The sequence below is a fragment of the Dipodomys spectabilis genome, unplaced genomic scaffold (assembly GCF_019054845.1).
Source record: "Dipodomys spectabilis isolate Male_0828 unplaced genomic scaffold, ASM1905484v1 ptg000164l, whole genome shotgun sequence".
NCBI classification, from domain to species: Eukaryota; Metazoa; Chordata; class Mammalia; order Rodentia; family Heteromyidae; genus Dipodomys; species Dipodomys spectabilis.
In genome coordinates, this window is record NW_024870841.1 from 3,282,549 (window position 1) to 3,303,713 (window position 21,165).

Below are 21,165 nucleotides of genomic sequence, written 5' to 3' on the forward strand. Positions count from 1 at the left end.
AACACTAATACATTAAATCCTGGGAAAGATCCTTCTTCTCCAGTTCTTTCTCCACCTCATCCTCCCTTTCTTTTCTCACTCCTCATCCTCTTGCTCTTCTTCTTTTCACTATTCGTCCTTCTTTTCCCCTCCTTCTACTCTTCCTCCTTCCAATTCTTCCCTTTCCCCTTCTTCTCTTCTTCTTCCCCTCTTTTTTTTACCCTCTCTCCCTCTCTAACTTTCTCGCTCCTGCCATGTATTTCTGCCTTCCTTCCTTCCTTCCTTCCTGCGTTCCGTCCTTCGTTCCTTCCTTCCTTCCAGTTTTCTCTTCTACCTTTCTATACTTCCTTCTTTCTTCCTACTCTCATTTAACCTCCATCTCCTACCATCCATCCAAAATCATTTCATTCTTTCCTTTCTCCTTACCCTCCCTTACTAACGCAAGCATGAAGATCTGAAGTTAAACTCATGGCTTGGGAGTTGAAATTGGGGTTGAGATTAGAACTAATACCCTAGTCCTTTAACTCAAAGGCTTAGACTTGTATGCTTGAGCTGGAATTTGAACTCCTATCCTGGGCCTGAACCTTGAATTCGCAATGCTTTGAAACCAGGCCTGCACTTGAGTTCGTGGCGTAGGAATAGAATTCACGGCCTCTTCCTAGAACTAGTGTTTAGGAACTGAATTTGGATCCTAGGCATTTAACTGGTAGCTGGGCATTGAAGTCAGGTGTGAGCCTTAAGCTCACAGCCTGGGAGGTGAATTCATGTCCTGACATGAACTTGTCACCTGAGATTGAAAAATAGGGAAAAGGGACATGAATAGAGATCCTTGCCTGAGCTCATTGCCTGGGAATTGAACTCACAGCTGGGGCTTAGACATTGGTTCCTAGGCCTTCAACTCAGCCTGGGTCTTGAATTCCAAGCTGCTCATTGACCTAACTGTCTATGCCATGAATGTTGGCCCAGGAACTTGAACTCATTTCTGGGCCTTGAATTTGTAGCCCGGGCCCTGAATATTGGACCTAGAAATTGAACTCACAGCCTGTGCCTTGAACTAGGAGCCTGGGGCTTGAACTCAGTTCTGGGCCTTGAATAAGTGACCTCAACTTCGAATATGGTTCCGGGGCCTTAAATTTGGAAACTCGACAAAGTTCCTGAGCTTCTCTGTGCTCAATACTGGTGCTCAACTACTGGAGACTCAACTGTTTTGCTGCGTTTTTTCCATAGTTGGATAAAAACTTTTAGTTTTAGTTTTAGTTTTTGAATCACAAATATACTTTTTGCTACAAGAGAAGTCAATCCATCTGGTTCCATATTTCTTACATTTGGTTTATTTGCTTCTGCTTTTATATGTAAATAGTTCCCTTTATGTGAAAGTGTAGGGGCTGGGCTGGGAGGCAGGGAGCATGTAATGTGTGTGGGGGGAGGGGCTCTACTCTTGTATGCTTTCAATAGAAAGGCAGGAGAGGGCATTATCAGGCCTTCTGGACTGTGGGGAGATAAGTAGTGGACAGGGTACAGAGACAGCTGTGTAGAAAAAGAATTAATTGCAATATCAATGTATGAAGCACACAGGAATAGAGTTGCACATATATGCACTCACAGAGGGTTGAGAGAAGTTTCACGAACCAGGCTCCACTTTGCATAAGGTGTATTCTACCTTGTGAGCTGCTTTTTCCTTCAGGTTAGGGTTGAGGGATTGATATTGATCCCAGACCTTTTCTATATTCACCTCACCTTCCTCATTTCAAGAGGCCCACATGCCCTGCTGTGGGAAGAATAAAGCTCCCAAAATTACACCACAAGACTTGTTATGTTGTTGTTTTGTTTGTTGTTGTTTACCTGTTTTGTTCAATATTAAGAAAGACCATGGTTTCCTGAGACAGGCCCTTTGTGAAGTGAAAGAATCTCCTAAATTCTTCATTTCTATTTCTGTCTCCTCTTCTTCTCCTTCCCCTTCTTTACTTTGTCCTGCTGCTCCCTGGGTGGGAAGGCTTCAACATGATCGTTTGTTTGATGGGACTATTTTCCTAAGGATCTGCTTCTTGCTTGGAACACCCAGGTTCCTCTTTATCCAAGCTGTGTGAATTGTGATAGCTGATGGTAGGTAGAGAAGGAGGGATGAAGGTGACAAAGGGAGAGAGGGAGTGGGGCAATGAATGTGGGAAAAAGGAGGCCATAAGTGAAAAGAGAAGCAAGGAATGATAGAAAGAAGAGGGAAAGGAAGGGCGATAGAAAAATGGAAGATGAAAGGAAGCGTGGACCAGGCTAAGAAGGTGGAGTTGGCAAAGAAATAGGAAAGGAGGCAAGGAAGGGCCTAAGGATTAAGGGAATAGAAAAGGGCAAAGGAAGAGAGAAGAAGGAAGGAAGGAAGTGAGCATGTAAGGAAAGAAGGAAGGCATAGATAAAGAAAGGAGGGCAGAGAGGAAAGAAGGTAGAAGGGAAGGAGGGAAGAAGGAAGTAGGAAAGGATGGGAGGAAGAAGGAAGAATGGAAGTAAGCGAGGGGAAAGAGGGGATGAAGGGAGGAAAAGAGGAAAGTAGACAGCAAGAAGAGACGAAGTAGGAAAAAGAGGACCGAAGACAGGAAGGAAGAAGGGAAGAAAAAAACGAGGGACAATGAACGTAGGAACGAGAAAGAGAAAGGAAGGTAGTAATGGAGGGATGTAAGTGGAAAGGAAGGAAGGAATAAAAGATGAGAGCGAGGAAAGAAAAAGAAAGAAAGAAAGGAAGGGAGGAAGAAGGGGAAAAGAAGGGTAAGCTGGAACTAAGGGAAATAAAGGACGAGGGAAGAGTTGTGACCATGGTACACACATCCCTCGGAGCTGGGGTGTCTGAACTGGCTTGGTTTCCCTCCAGGGTGTCGCTATCCATGTGGGATGTCGAGGGAACTGGATTCTGACCTTGGGGATGGTGGGGCTAGTGGCTGGCAAGTAACTGTTATCCTGGCCATGTACTTATATGAGGGAATTTAAAGGCAATGGGTCCCATGTTCAACTCCACGATATTCTGTATTGCCAGTTCAAGGCTACCCAGGGCTTGATCCAGCCCCAAACACTTTTTCGGCCTGAGGGTTGGCCAGAATATATTTACATAAATGCCAAGGAGAGGAAAGGGAAAATAGGCTACTAGTGGTCAGCGTTTGTTGATTATTTCCTCCACAGTGTGTTCAGAGCCTCGTTTGAATTATCCATCGTGCCTCAAGTAGGTGTGTGGGTGGGGGGGGAGGGGACAGGGAGCAGCTGCTCTCCTCCTCCTTGTCGTCCTCTTCCTGTTGCTCTTCCTTTACCTCCATCAGCCCCAAGGAGGGCATGGACAAGCATTGGATGAGCATTGGGCAAAAGCCTACCACCATGCTGCAGCCAGTTCAGCCATAGAAGGCCAAGGACAGCAGGAAGTCCTGCACCAGTATCAAGAATCGCTGGGGAAGATGGATGCAGGGAGTTTTAGGGAAAAGGGAGTCTAAGAAATAGAAAGCATTCACAGAGATGTAGGGTTTTGGATATCATCCCTGGAAAAACTATGTTTGTGATGACCTCTGGCAAAGATCTGACCTCACTCAGAAAAGATGGGTGGGACGATTGGTCGGACCGTGGGTTATTTGGTTGGTTGTTGGGATGATTGAGTGGTTGATGGTTGGCTTGGTAGGTTCGTTAGTTAGCAAGGAAACTTTTTTTCTCATTTGATTGCTCATATAAGAGTTTCTATGAAACCTGTGTCCAGGCTTGTTTAAAAAAATGATACTCGATCTCAAACTCCTTCACTGATATGATTTCATACATGGAGAACCAGTGTGAAACTCCATGAAATTTTTTTTTATCATACATGTGAAACATAAGTATATTCAAAATTTTGGCCTCTGTGTCTGCAAATAATGTTTATTTACATGTATTTGATGAATTTATGCAAAATGTGATAGAAAAGTATATATAAAAAAATCCCTGGTGTTTGTGTTACAAAACACAAAAGCAGAAACTCTCTCCTACGGCTCTAGAACTTACTGTAGTAATGTTAAATTAAGAAAAAAAATAATTTCCACACACAGTTGTACATCTATTTGTTACAATGGGTCATCCTATATACTTATTTCATCATTTTGTTATTTTGTTTTCCCCCCCTTAATTACAAAAAAATGTACATACATGTTGCAGGACAATGGAATCAAATACAGTGACATCGGGGGTTGCAATTATTTTATGGCTAGAGAACTTGACCGATGCTTACTTGTCTATTGGCCATTCTTATTTCTTCTTCAGAGACGTTTCTCTTTAAGTCTTTAGCCCACTTGTTAATCGATGGTTGTTTTTTTGAGGATTTTTTGTTGGGAAAATTAATTTTTTGAGTTCGAAATCTATTTTAGATACGACATCCTTGTCCGTTTTATGGGTAGTGAAGATCTTCTCTTAATCGGTTGGATTTCTATAGATCTTGCTTGCTATGTCCTTTGCCTTGCAGAAGCTATGGAGTTTCATGCGATCCCACTTGTCAAAAGTTTAATTGATTTGTTGTGTTTCTGTGTTATCATTCAATGCTCGATAGGAAATTTACCCTTTACCTTGCTCATGTAACTGTAAGCCCCCCTGTACAGTATTTTTCACAATAAAAAACTTATTACTAAAAGAAAAAAAATACTACTAAAAAATAAGAAAATTTTGGCCCATGAAAAGTAGCCCTAGAGTTTCTCCTGTTCCTTCCTGTAATATTTTCAGGGTGTCTTCTTTGCCTTCTATGTCTTTGATCTATTTGGAGTTGATTCTGGTGCAGGGTGATATCTAAAGTTGTAGTAATAGTTTTCCTGAGGTTTAACCAATTTGTCCAGCACCATTTATTGAAGAGGCTGTTTTTCTTCCATTCTATTTTTTTGGCTCCCTAATCAGAGATTAGATGGCTATTGGACGGTGGGTTTATTACTTGTCTAGTACATTGTTCCATTCTTTGTTCTATTCTTTTGTTCCTCAGATATGTTCTTGTGCCATTACCAAGCTCTTTTGGTTACTATGTCTTTGAAGTGGAGTTTGAAGGTTGGTATTGGTATTGTTCCAGTGCTGTTCTTTGTGGTAAGGGTTCTTTTGGCTATTTGTATTCTTTCATTGTTCCATACCAATTTCTGTATTAATTTTTCTATTTCCTTGAAGAATGAGGTTGGGATATTGATAGGTATCACATTGAATTTGGAGATAGCCTTTGGCATTATTGTCATTTTCACTATGTTAAACCTCTGAATAGAGGAGCATGGGACTTTTTTTTTTTTTTTTTACATTTCCTTAGCAGGATTTAATTTCCTTTTGCAGGTTTTTAAAGTTTTCATCATTGAGGTCCCTCACTTCTTTAGTTAACCCTAGGTATTTTAATTTTTTCACCCATTTTCATCTAGATATCAACTGCTCCATCTTTCTAAGTTGTTCTGCAATCTATGTCCCTCACAGCTGCAATAAATCAATATTTAATATTATTTTCTTGGGGCTGGCAAGGTGTCTCAGAAGAAGAGCACTTGCCTTGCATGCCTGAGGCCCTGGGTTTGATTCCTCAGCACCACATAAGCAAAAAAGAATAAAGCCGGAAGTGGTGCTGTGGCTCAAGTGATAGAGCGCTAGCCTTGAGCTGAATAGCTGAGGGACAGCGTCCAGGCCCAGAGTTCAGGCCCCAAGACTGGACCAAAAAAATATTATTTCCTTCACTTCTTTAGTATCTTTTTTTCATAGTGATAGCTAGGAAAAATTTGAAAATGTTTCTTAGGAAAAGAAACGGCCTGTGTTGTTTGAGCTTTCAGAAAATGCTTATGTTCATGAATGGTGACTATTGAACAATGATGCAAACACAACACAAATATAAACATTTCAAGTGCAAATTTTCTATTTCAAATTTATTTGGCTTACGTTTGTATGTTGGTTCTATATAAAACTTTAATGAACATTCTGGGTCACTATTCTGACACGAAGGTGACAACTTTCTACTAAAGGTAGATTTTGTATGAGAATGAGAGTGATTATTTTTTCATGAATCTCTCGTATTATGTTAATGTTTATTAGAGGGTAATTTCAATAAGAGCCATTTTTAGAATTTATCCAGTTTCTGACACATATGTTGCTTTGCCTGCCTTGTAGATATGCTTTATCTTTGTGTATATCTTCTTAATTCACATCTTATATTGATATTGCTTCAAAGTAACAGTGAAACGGGCAAAGATTTCTCAAAACAAGTACTAGCAAAAGTTAAATAAAATAAGCAGGAAAGAGAAAGTTTCCCAGAAGGATTTTTATGTACATATAATATATTTTATTAAACAAATATTAATGTTACTATATAATATAAGAAATAAACATGGAATATATAGAGATATATCAGTGTATGTGTCATATATATATATGTATATGTATAAATGTATATATATATACATATATATACATGTAGACTTTTGCATTGATATTACATTTAATCAAAATTGCATAACTTACTTACCGATATCCTGGAATATAAAAAATATTGGAAAATTTTTCAGTAATGCTTCAGTTGATAGGTTTATGTAGAACATGAAAGTCAATTAGGAATTAATAAAAATACGATTTAATTATACAACTTTTTAAAAGTGGGAGTAAAATATGTCAGGTGATACTTATATGTAGAAGCTATTGTCTAGTATATGTCACTGTTCTAGTATTAGGTACATTTCCTATCATTATTTTTCATAAATACCAAGCAATTTTTTTTTTATCAAAATCTACTACGGTTTTGAGTTTATACTGAGAGAACTTTGGGAGTATGGGTAATTAAATATCGACATTGGAAGTATGCATTATTCAGTGGCAAGTTCCTTTATTAAATATCTAGTGTATATGAACAACAAAATGGTAATAAAACTGTTTGGTTTTACAATAATAAGGACATTTAATAGTGGGTTTCCAAATCTGCCTATTTGGAATTACTCTTTTATGAATCCTAAGGAACTGAAGCATTTCAATATTGTAATGCATATGGTTTGAGACAATTTTAACAAGACTGACATGGGAGAGAAGACTTAGAAGTCTGTATAGTCTTTAAATGCAGAACCTGACAAAATTTCTGAACAATCCAAATAACTTGGATACAGATACTGATAAAAGAAGGGATGGTATGGTCGTACTTGATATCTCCTGAAATTAATCAGATGCACCAAAGCTGAGCAGGAAATGATTCCAATCAGAAAGCTTCTCAGAAGAAATGATCAGATTTTCTAACTCTCTAGTATGGGTGTTTTCATCAATCTTGTGAGCTCAGGTAAGAACCAAGATACCAGAAATTTCAGCACATGTGCTCCAGGCAATTGAGTCAATGTATAACATAATATCCAATTCCTTCTTCTTATGGTGCAATGATCTGAAATTCATTTCAACTGTACTAAAATTCAGTTCATTTGAACACTAGATGGAATTTTCCCTGTTATTGACCAGCCTGCAATCTGATCTTCATTCTCATTCTTTCTTCTAATCCAGTGATATTTCTCTGTCTTCAATAGTGTTCCAGTAGGTTACTACCTACAAGTTACTTTTCTTAAAACTATTTTCTACACAAGTAAGAGAGATAAAATTAGACACAATGTTTGAAATATGGAGTATAATTCCACTTTTTTTCTTCATAGAAATTGCCTACTGATAGCGACAATTAGAAATAATTAGGGCACATTTTATATGTTGGGAAAATGTAACTTGATAAGACAGATTGACTCATGAAGAAACAGGAAACAATCACTGAATTTGTATTCTAGTCAATGACATTGATGTATTATTTGTATGAAGAAAATTCAGTCAAATGGTGCACACAGGCTCAGTAACAGAGATTTAATGAAAATTTTACTTTGTGGCAATACTAGAGTCAGAATGACAGGAAACAATTTGAATAAGTGTCACAAAATCAATTCAAAGAAATCACGTTTTCTGAGGTAAATATCCATAAGCTGATTAGCAATAGGAAATATTTGGAGCTTCTAAAATCAAGAATATATCCATTTCTTAGTGATTATACTGGCTTTCCATTCCTTAAACAGGTGTTTTATGCCTGGAAAAAAGTCTAACATAGAGTCTGAAAACATAGTCATGGATAATTTCTCTACCCATCACAAACAGGCTTCCATTTCCTTCCATTAACACTTATGTAAAAATGTAGGAATATGTCAGAAAATATCTGTTCTTAGTTTATGTTGGCCACTGTGTGTAACTTGCAGAAACACTCAATCTCTTTATATTCTCTTATTCTTCCATTTTAATATGCCTTGTGAGAGGTTTCTCCTTATATTGATACCTTGAGACATACTGCAATATGAATAGAAAAATGGTATAGTTTACTTATAGACTCTGCAAGATTTCAATAATTGTTACAAATGAATCAGTCACAAGGATTGTAGTCATTTTCAACGTTTTAAGCAAATATTTCACATTTTTATTATTATTCAATAGGAAAAATAAAACTGCTGAATATGCATATCACCAGAAACAGTCTGTTTTCAAAACTAACATCTCTGTTGATCATCTCATGAACTCCCATATGTAACCTATATCCTAAATACAATATTCCAATTTTTTTCACAATGTAGATCTTCATGAAATGTGCCTAAAGAACCAGTTCAATTAGCAGCAGTAATGGGGCCAGTGTATTATTTATTCCTGTGCAATAATGTCTAAAACTAAATTGTAGTTTTAGAAAAGAAAATGCACCAGTTTATATGTACAAAGCAAGATTTTATGTGCAAAACAAGTAGTATTTAATGATTGTACTCATTTGTAAATTGATATCTATAATTGGTAAGGTCTTGGACAGGGTTTGCTTCTAGCACATAAGTACATTCAAAATATACAGGAAGTATAGATCTTAGCATTTATCCTAATTGTATAATAGAAAACTGTAATTTAACATTGACTCAAGTAAGAAAAAATGGTCAAATTCATTATTCTAAAATTCTCTTGAAGAAGTATTTTTGAAAACTCAACATTGCACTGATCTCAAGGAAAATGATATTGGATATTTGTGTTTTCATCACTCTTTCAAAGGGTTAGAAAGATATAGAATGTTCCTCGGCTCACTTTCTTCTACATATTTCATGCATTTTTGTTAGCTTATTTTATTAATATTCAATAAGTAGTTTTCATCTGTTCTTCATCATTTTATTACTAGGGTAGTGGACCTCTCAAAGTATTGACCAAGATGACTTTCACCTAAAATTAAATGTAACAAATGATAATAGAAACAGAATTTGAGCTATTAATATAGATCCTTAATTTTGAATTTCTGCCTTTTATTATCATGTCAAATTCATTATCTCATACTACAATGAATCAGTCAAACACTTTTCATGTCCATTTAGTCAATTAGTTTTGAACCAAACTGATTTGAACAGAGGTTAAGGTCTTCAATTTTAATATACACCAAAGAACAGGAAACAAAGGATATCAAGTGGCATAAATAAATGATCTTGCAAGCTTCACCCACCTAACATAATGGTTGTAATTAAGCATCTAATAGGTTTATGTGAGGTAATTTTGCCTGAACAACATATACTGGATGTATTTCTCGAGGCAGGTTTTAACTCTTTTCAGTGGACTTGTGAAGTAAGTATCAAATCCTGCTTGTGTCCTGTTCAGAATTATTTGGATTGTCACTTGTACACCATCAAGATAATGCTTATCATTTATTTTCAATAATTAGTATATTTTTAAGGTAAGCTTGGCAGATGAACATAAAATCTCAAAAATATATACATATATATATGTATCTACATGTACATGTACATACATATGTATATGTATACATGCACATGTATGTGTACATATGTATATGTATGTGTACATATGTATATGTATATAAACATTTACATGCATATAAATAACTATAAATTATGATGACAAATGAAATTGTCAAAATATTCGCATAAGTGTTTTTTTGGTATGTGTTTTTCTTGTTTATATTATACTATGTGAGTTTTTGTTTCTATTTCATTGTCTTCGTCCTATTGCAGATCCCTGTTGTCACTGTATTTGATTTTAATACCTAACTAGTATATCATAGGTATTAGTGAAGAAAACAGAATTTAAAATATACCACTTGTCTTATTTGTCTAAAATTCTTATATGTTGCCTTTGTCTTCTGTATCAAAAGGATAGCTAATTGCAAAATAATAATTAAACGAATTATTAATAGAGGCTGTCATTCTCATCATGTTAAAAGTGAATTCTGTAAGTGAAACTCGACTTTCCATCAGTTCTATGGTTTAGGTCTAACTTTTGTTAAATTCCAATATTATTCTCATGGTGAGATACAAAGGTGGTATCATTAAATCAATTAGGGACTGAATAAAACTCTTGTGATGCATGTTACTTCTTTCCTTATTGTTCTCTTTTTCAATCTCCAATATCCCACCACCCGAGTTGTAAATATCATATCCAACATACTAACTTTTGTATATTGATGTTACATATGCTGTTACCATGTTGTTGTAACACTACTATTTGAATAAGTTCTATGTTTTAGGTCTACCTTTACAAAGTTAGCCTTATGGTGAATAACCAATCTTCTGAAAATGTTTATAACACTTTTACAATACATCACATTCATAAACTTGAGTGTACTGTCAGGAAGTACAGATTTTGGAAAATTATGTCAGAATGTGATATAAAAATACAATAGAACATTACTAAATTTGGAAGTACTTTATTCATGATTTTATATGACTACTCTATTCCTTTACACATTTCTTAAACTTTTGCACATCTAAGTGTGAAGTTGTATGTATTATTTTGATGAGAAGACTGACATGAATTGACTGAAGTTATACAATGTATGCAAAATTTTGAAGTGATACAATAGGAAAATCTTCAATATAATTACAAATGGTATTTCATGTATATGTTGCATCTATGTTTAATCAGAGAAAAGCTTTTTTCCCTTTAGGAATTGTGAAAAATGCAAATGTTTGTAAAATAGTCGCAGTCATGATATTAAATCATAACCGAGAAGATATTCAATGATATACAATTAGCTATATTTTCATAAGTATATGAATGCCAAATCTGTGTGAATATAGCAATTGAAGAGGGCAATATGAGAAGTTTCAGAAGACTGACTTCTGAAAAAGAGATATCAATATTTGCAAATTCTGCAGATATTAGAGAACATACTGGCTATCTTAGTATATTTGAAGAAGACATTAGTGTAGGCAGGAGTTAGGTAAAAGTCTCATTCATTGTAAATGTTATTGCAAGGTGCCATATAGGTTATTCCTATTACAAAAATGGGAAGATCAATGCTTCCCTAATTAAGGTAAGAAAAAAAATGCTGTTTTTGAAACTGAGGAAGTATAGGGTGAAACAGGATTGCACCATGTCCTACGAAATACTACAAAACTATGTGTAAGAAAGAATTGTCCAAATAAATTGATATGGACATAGAAATTGTTAAGCATACACATAGGGTTAATATAATTTTTCAGGTCTTTATCTATATTGATAAGTATTGAGTCAACATATACAATTTGACCACATTGAAAGAGTAGCACATATTTTAATAATCTAATTCACTGTTTTCTCTCTCTTTCTTAACATGTCCAGGTTTTCATAACTTACATGCTGTGCAGTTGTACAATTATCTTCTATTGTCAACAACAGGAAAGTTCTTGTTATCAAATTTAAGTCAATGTATTTGAATTCATTCCCTTGAAAACTTTAGTCATTAGAGTGGCATCTATTTCAAAATAATATGATTTTTAAAAAATAGCTGGCAATTCTATAAAAGGTTTTGTTGTTAAGTAAATTCTAGGGTCATTTATTTGTGTCTGTAATTATCATCTACTGAACTGCCACTACCATTTTACTGCAAACTCTGAGATGAATACAGCATTAAAATTGACAGAATGAAATAATGGAAGAATTATGATGGTATCATTGAGTTATTAAATTAATTTACATGAGAGCTCAACTCTTTTGAACTTCTAGTAGGTAACATCAGGAATGCCATTTTGAATTTTTTTCTTATTATCGGCTGGAAATTTGTGAAATAAGATGAAGGAGTTATAACTCTTGAAAGAGCTTATGGTTTAGCTTTTGTTAAGGTTAAAAGATTAAATGTCAGAAAATTTAAGCTTTCATTTATAAATACTAGAGTTTGTTTTCAAATAGTCATGGTGAAAATCATGCTAGTCTTTTATGCTTTCTTGTGTTATGAATCAAGTGTACACTTGGCAGTCTTTGGAAAAGCAAGCATTTAGAGAAAAAAGAATTAATTTTTTCCTTTTACACGTAGATCAGGCTGGCCTTGAACTTTGGATGATTTTACCTTTACTAATCGAATGCTGAGATTACAGGTGTGTGCCACCATAAGTGGAATGAAAATTTATTTCCAAGATGAAAGTTCTAGTTTTAGGTGAAAGAGACCAAATCTTGTACTCTTGAACCTAACAGAACTGAAGCTGTTTAGGAAAATTTGGTAGACATTGAAAGAAAGTTTATTGTACAGAAAAAGAGAAAGTAGGAGTGTTGTTTGTTGGGTTAGTTGCAAACACAAAATGGGAAAAGTATGTGATTATTTAGGTAAATGCCAAAAAATGAGATTGCTGAGTCGTAGTGGAGCTCTATGTGGAGTACGTGAGGAACTTCCATACAGCTCTCAAAAGTGGTTGAACAAGTTTATATTGCCACCAACAAAGCAATAGGATTCCCTTCTGGCCCCATCCACTCTAACAACTGAAGTTATTAGATCTCTTGATTAAAGCCACCCTCGCCACATTAGCTGCAATCTCAAAGTTGTTTTCATTTGAATCTCTTTCATGGCTAGAGAGGTTGAGCATCTCTTCATGTGTCGATTGAACATTTTTATTTCCTCTTCAGGGAAGTTTCTTTTTATGTATTTAGCCCACTTATCAGACAGTTGTTCCTTTGAGGATTTGTTCTTGGAGGATTTTATCTTTTGAGTTCCATGTATGTTTGGAATATCTTCTCCCAATCCATGAACTTTTTATTGATCTTCGTTGCTATGTCCTTTACCATGCAGAAGCTCTGCTGCTCATACTATTAGATTTGTCCAACCTTTCTTTGATTTGTTGTATTTCTTGATCTGTATTGAGAAACTTTCTGGCTGTCCCTAGTAAAATTATGGTTTCTCCTATCCTTACTAAAGCTACTAGCACAACTATGTTTATTGCAGAATTATTTACCATAGCTAAGATACAGATCCAATCTAGATGACAGGATCAAGAAAATATGGTGTATATACACACACACACACTCATATATATATATATATATATATATATATGTATATATATATATATATATGTTACATTGACAATGGAATAAATATAATTAAATAAAATTATATATATCATATTATGTATAATTTTCTATAATATATGTATTATATATACGTAATGGAATTCTATAACTCCATCAGAAAGAATAGCATTGCCCCATTTGTTAGAAAATGGAAAAACATGGAAAAATTATATTAAGTGAAGTAAGCCAGGCCCAAAGTAACATAGATCCTATTGTTTTCATTTATATATATGCAATAAACAATATATGTCTGGGACAAGCAGAAAAGATTTAAAGCTTTTTACATATGACCATAGAAATGATGTTAAGCTAAAAGAACCCGAATATAGGGACACAAGTGAGTTTTTTGCTTTCTTGCAATTGTTCCTACACTATTTGTAAAGTACTATGTTATTTGTTTTTGTTTTTTTGTATGTTCCTCCCACATGATATAACCCCTGGTTTAATGGTATTTGATGTCAGTGCCCTGTATTTTGTACATACACTTCTCTAATTTGGAGAGGAAAGAAAAAACAAAATGCATAAATGGGGATACTGGTTAACCCATTCTCACAATGAGATGTACAAGACACTGTGCTGAAAAACAAACTTCACATATTAGGCTGAGAGGGGGTGTTGCGGAGGATAGTGGGAAGGGAGCATAGCATACAAACAAAGGAGGAGATAATGTTTGATAGGAAATATGCTCATGCCTTGCTCACATTACTGTAATGCCTCTGTACCTGTATTTTTTAGAATAAAATGTATTTAAAAATGGGATAATTATGTTAAGTTTTGAAAATTTGTATGGGTGATTTAGACCTTATTAAAACAGAAACTTAAACAGCATAGAATTAGGGTCATACAATATCCTTACTAGTGTAGTTAACAAATGTTGGCCATAGTGTGGATTAAAGGAACTCTCACAGTATCGGCAGGAATGTGAGTGGGTTTAGAGAGCCACAGTGGAAAATAGTCTGATTATCTTAAAGAAATCAATATGAGAACTGCCCTCAGCATAACTTATGCATTGGAATAAAAATGTTAATAGAGCAGGCAAGTGGCTCACACGTTTAATCCTAGCTTCTCTGGATGCTGATATCTGAGGATTTGGTTTGAAATAGGCTCAGGCAAGAAAGTCCATGACACTCCTATCTCCAATAAACTATAAAGAAAAACCCAGAAGTAGATCCTTGACTCAAGTGATAGAGTGCTAATCATGAGCATGACTCAGAGACATTGCCCTGAGTTCAAGCCTCAGGACAGCCAAAAATAATAGCAGAGACATACCTGGAATAAACACAAAATATCCACTTCAATTAGCATTTCAGATAAAGAATATATAATTTTTAGTAAAAGCATGTTCATCTGAAATGCAAATTCATCATGGTATTCCATTTCATCAGACAATTCATTCCTTGTGCATAATTCATTAACACAATCTATCACTCTCCAAAATCTCTTGTGATTTGTCTACTGAAAAATCAACAAGTTATAAGGAACCCAGTTAAAGATGATGGTTATTGGATCAACAGAGTTTAGAAGAAGAGACAGATAAGACAAGTTAAGCAAACACCAAGTTAGAACCTGAGTGATCCACTGAAAGAAAATTAAAGATGGGAGGACAATTGGGAGTCTGCACACAGAATTATTATATAGAGTTACTAATATGAATTAATTTTGAAAATTAATTATTGAGTTCAGCAACGATGATTTTACAGCAATGTTAGTAAACAAGAAATTTTACAATTAAATAGATTGCCTGAAGATTGTTATCAGTAAATACTGTCCATTATATGTGTGGTCGGAGAACACTGGAACATGTGAAAACAACCAGAACAACTATATTTATGACCACATTAATATTCTAAATGTGGCCTGACTTAAATATGATCTGGTTATGTTGTGACAACCAACCAATTTAATAAGTGGTCGGTCATTTCTCCAAAGGAGTATAAATGGTTGACAAATATTTAAAGAACTATTTGACATCCTTTCCTATAGGGAATAATGCAAATCAAAAGACACTGAAATTCTGTGTCTTTGTCGTCAGAATAACTATCCTCAAAGCAATAAAACCAAACAAACAAAAACTCCAAACACGTGATATGGAAGATGTTGGGAAAATAGTAATCTCTATGCTATTTATAGCAATGTAAATTAGTAAATCCACTATGGAAATCACAATGGAAGTTTCTCTTTAAAGTAAACATAGATCATATGATCTATTAAAGCGTAATTTACACAGTCAATCAATGCAATCAAACTAGGTGATCCATGCAAACAATGAAATAAACAAAAAAGTAGTGTATTTACACAGTCGATTATTATTCCTACATCAAGAATTATGTCATTTGCAGGAAAATGGAGAACATTGAAAGTCACCGTGTCAAGTGTTCTATATTTAGCAGAAAGACTGATATTATCACATAGATTTTTATATGTGCGTTTGGAACCTTAAATAAATAACATACATTAAATAAAAAGTATTTTGCAGTGAAGATTACAAAGGAGTGAGCAAATGGAGTAGAGTGAATGGGGATCATAATATTCTATACAGTTTTATGGAAACGTAATGACGTAACCCAAGATGCTTTTTATCAAAGAATATTATATAAATGCAGGTAAATACTACAAGGAAATTTCTTTCTATAAATATTGGTTAATATAAAAGAGTCACTAAAAATCAATGTAACTAAGATACATTTCTGTTTTTTGTTAGATATAAGTAGAATTGGTTCATTCTAACTAAAATTGTATATGAATGAAAAAATACAGAATATGAATATAACAAGAAATCAAATGGAAAAATATGTTAAAAATGAACTATATAACTGGGACGTGGAGAGGAGTCAGGTTGAGGAGAGTGAGGAAGGGGATGATGCCGTTCAAAAGGAAATGTACTCCATACCTATTTGTAAACACATTGTGTATCATTTTTACAATAAAATTTCAAAAAAGGAATTGCTAATAATAACCAGAAATTTTGAAAATGTATTCCGGAATTGTAAGTCATCTTAAAATATGAACCGAAACAAAGCTCAAAAATGTAAAACGTATTTCAATATGATTACTGGGAAAGAATCAAAAGAAAGAAAGTGAGAATTTTTTCCTTGATTTTGGTGGTACTACTATTATAACTCATGACTTCCTACTCACTCTGCTTGCTTTATTGGCTAATGCTTTGCTAAGTGCACTATCTCTCCAGCCCTGGTTTGGTTGTTAAATTGGAGATGGAGTCTATCAGACTCTTCCCCCTGAGCTAGCTTGGAAATGAGACCCTAAGATTTCCACACTACGGAATAGCTAGAAATATTCGTGTAATTTTTATTTAAATAACTTTTTTTATTTTGTAACTACTGTACAGAGGGGTAACAGTTACAAGAGCAAGGTAATGAATACATTTCTTATCAAGCATTGTTACCTCCTCCTTTGTTTTCCCCTATCATCCCTTCCCTCCCATCTCCACAACTACACTTCCGCCCAAAGTCCCCAGCCTAAATTGTAAAATCCATTTTTCAACATAGTGTCTTCTACATCTCATTTTTGTCAGAGGTCAACCTGTATTTTATTTTGTTTTTCCCTTCCCTTCCCCCAAATATATCATCATTTAATACAGTGAAAACGGATTATACCATGGGGGAGGGAAATACAAACCAATAAAAAAAATCACATGGTACCTAATAAATATTTTAATTACAATAATAACCAAAAATTGTTTCCATTCACTTGTAAGAAATGGTCTATTAAGCTCACCTTACTCAACAGTTTGGAGTAGGCGATGATTTCTCCATTGGCCCAGGAAAGAGGCTTCTATACCATTTCCACGAAACATTTGTAAGTATTCTACGGGACTTGGGTAATTTATTGTTCGTGTATTTAGATGCAATAAAAGCTAGAGAGTTATGTATTGAACAGAGGCATATATAGCTTCCTAAAATATGAGTCATTTTTAAAAACTAATAAGAATAAAAGAATATGAGAGCAACTGCCATCTACAAGAATTTGTTCTAGAAAAAATGTGTTTATCATGATCCCATTAAGAGGAGGCTATGTTAATCAAGCTGGAGTTATTTTTGGTACTCCAAAGACTACAGAAAGAGATGCAAATGGTACATCACAAGAGAAATCACCATCCGAGTTAAAGAAAGGATGTGTAGAAAATCTAAAATATGAGTGGATGTCTTTGAAAATAATAAATCAGAATAATATTTAACTGTAAATATGCTAAAGGAAGAGATGAATGGTTTGTAAAAACATCAAAACAGAATCAGTCCAAGAGTATTTTTTTTTTACCTCTGTGCTCTCAACCAAGGAAATGTCTGGTTGTGCATGTATAGGTAGACAGAGGAGTTAATATGTGGAGAAAAAGGACAAGCCTTCTGAGCTCTACCCTTAGTCTCTAGTATTCCAAAGTTCTGCTGTGGTAATAGGAGATAGTGGGGTAACATTGTCAATGTCAATGAGATTTTGAGTGTAGAGAGAGTTGATATTTTGCAGTACACAGGCTTTCTATTTTAATTTCTAAATTTATGGTGTTTACGAAGGTCCTGGAGTTCTTCAAAGATTTCACCTACTGCAACAGGTGCACCTAGCTATTTAGATTAAGAGCATAAACCAATGCCTTGTTTTCAAATTCTATCTGAAGACTCACCTGAACTGATGTAAGAGTTATATTAGCTGTAAGGTAAAATGGGAGGAAATGTCAGTATACATATCATGCATGAAAGTCTTCCTACCCTTTTAAAATAGCAAAATATTTAATGGCAAAAAAAATGGAGAGATTATTTACAAAGCTGTTGGGATTATAATGTAAAAGAAGAGAAAGAAATGAAATCACAATCAATCCAGAAATTTTCATTCAGTGATTTTGTGTGTGTATATATATATGTATTTGAAGATAGAGAGAGATACAGAGACAGAGAGAGACAGAGACAGTGAAACAGAGGGAGATACAGAGACAGAGATTGTCTCCAAAAAAAAAAAAACTGAAGCCATTGGTTACAAATGAACTTGCTGTGCAAATAATGTTGAATCTTCTTTACAAAGAGGGAATTGGGAGAGATCCAAAATATATTTTTTACAGTTAATTTCTGGTGTTTTCCAAATATCAAAATAAAGTATTCTCTTTCTGTTTGTTATAGATTATTGATAGAATGTTATTAAATGTAATAACAGCAAAAGAGAATAAAATGATTAGAGGTTATGATTCAAGGAAATGAATGATATCAATTTTGTTAGGGAATATTCTCTTATGAAGTAGAGAAAGCAACTTTGAATAGTACCCTGTTATATTTAGAGGAATTTAGGTTATATTACTCTGTGTTTTGAATATTGGAGCAACCAGGAAATTACCATAATTTGGAGCTCGGACGGTGGCTTATTGGAAGAGTGTTTCTTGCAAGCATGAGGTCCTGGGTTCAATTCCTCAGCAGCATATAAGCAGAAAAAAAAGCTGGAAAGGGCTCAAGTGGGAAAACACTAGCCTCGAACTGAAAAGTTGAGGGGCAGCACCCAGGCTCAGAGTTCAGACCCATGACTGACATAAAAATAATAATAAAATAGCACAATTCATATTCTAAGTAATTAGAATCAGACAAAATCTTAGACTAAAGCTAACAGAAACTACTGGAATTCAAGAACACAGTATAGAATAGAAAATACAAAAGACACTAAAATACAATGCTTAGAAAAAAATTTCTAATGAAAGTCTTTATATGAATTCTCATAGTATGTATATTTATAATAGTTAAGAAGTGGAAAATATACACCAAAAGAAAAATAACAAACGATATGCTATTTTCATAAATTAGATTGCTACATAGTAAAATAATTAAACTGCTAACTGATGCAATGGCAAGGATGAAAATAAATTATTGACAGCAAAAAATTACTTTTATTCTGTATCAGACTTTTATATGAAATTTGAAATAAGTCAAATTAATATATAGTAGAAAAATGCAAGTTTTGTCTTTGTGGATGATTGTTGAGAAAGTTTTATTTTAATTGCATAAAATAATCCTATTGTTGTGGAGTATGCAGTTAGTAAAATGGATGTAATAATACCAAATGTTCTAACATAAGCTTATATGAAGAGAGAAAGCAATAGGGAATAAATGTTCATTTTAGTTACAATTTTCTAATACTTCAGAGATGTGATATGACATTGAGTGTTCCTTCTGTATGGAAATGTCTGACATAATATCAAAAATAGTCTTTTCATTTTCAAAAAGATGGGGCAATGTTATTCTTCCTAATCAAGGCATAGACTTCCATTGTGTCTATGTACAATATTTTCTTGATCCATTCATCTACTGAGGGGCATGTGGGCTGGTTACATCTCTTAGATATGGTAATAATGCTGCTATAAACATAGTTGTGCTGCTATCTTTAGTATAGACTTATTTGTGATCATTGGGTAAATGCCCAAATGTGGGATTGCTTGGTCATAGGGGATCTCGATGTAGATCTTTTGAGGAAGTGCCATACTACTTTCCAAAGTGATTGAACAAATTTAAACTCCCATCAACAGTGCAGTAGGGTTTGCTTCTGTCCACATCTCTTCCAGTATCTGTTGTTATTAGAGTTCTTGATTATACCCATTTTAACTGGGGTGAGGTGGAATCTCAATGTTGTTTTGATTTGCATTTCTTTTATGGCAAGAGAAGTTGAGCATTTCTTCCTGTGTCTATTGGCCATTCTCATTTCCTGTTCAGAGAAGTTTCTCCGTAAGTCTTTAGCACATTTATTATTGGGAAGTTGTATCTTTGAGGATTTGTTTTTGGGAATTTAATATTTTGAGTTCCAGGTATATTGTATGTATGAGACCCGTGTCCATTGTATGGCTAGTGAAGTTCTTCTCCCAATCCATGGGCTTTTTATTAATCTTGCTAACTATGTCCTTTGCCATGCAGAAGCTCCACAACTTCATGCAGTCCCATTTTTCCAACCTTTCTTTGATTTGTTGTGTCTCTCGGTCTCTATTAATAAATATTCTGCTTGGAAAATTTATATTAAGTGGAGTAATCCAGGCCCAAAGAAACATAGTTCCCATGGTTTCGCTTATTTGCAATAACGTATATGTCAGAGACAAGCAGAGAAGATCAGATAAGATGATATTAATGAAAATAAAGCCCAAAAATTAATACATAAGTGTTGTTTTTTTTTCTTGATTGGTATTTTATCTATTTATAAGGTCCTCGTTATCTTTTTATCTCTTTGTATGTCCCTCCCCCAGTGTGTAACCTTTGTTTGCACTGTATTTGATATTAGTATAATTTGCGGAGGGGAAGGGAGTAAACAAAATGTTTAAATAGGATGCAGGTGGACCTTTTGCAACAATGAGATGTACATGACGATATGTCCAAAAACAATCTTTATAACTTTGGCAAGGGAAGAGGAAGGAGGGGAGAGATGGATGGGATGGGTAGGGATGGGGTAGGATAAATGGGAAGGGACTGGATTGGGAAACAAAGGAGGAGGCAATAATTCTTGAAAAGAAATATACTCATTCATTCATTCATGTAATTGTAACCCCTCTCTACAGCATTTTTACAATAAAAAAATTCATTTAACAACAAAAATAGTAACAAAAAGCAAATTTTTTTCTCTAATACCCTTGGTTGTGAATATCATTTTCATGTTTCATGAGTTTTCCACTGGTAATAACAAACTATATCTTCTTTTTAAATGAAAATAAATGTCCTTCTCCCCCACAGTATAGCTCGTATTTTTACTGTATTTGATGTTGGTATAATTTGTGGAGGGAAAGGGAAAAAAATTGTTTAAATAGGGATACAGTTGGATCCATTACAACAATAATAGGTACAAGATGTTATGTCGAAAAACGAACTTTACAACTTTACATCTTTGGAAGATACTGAGGGGAGGCAGGGTTGTAGGGGGTGGAAGGTGGAG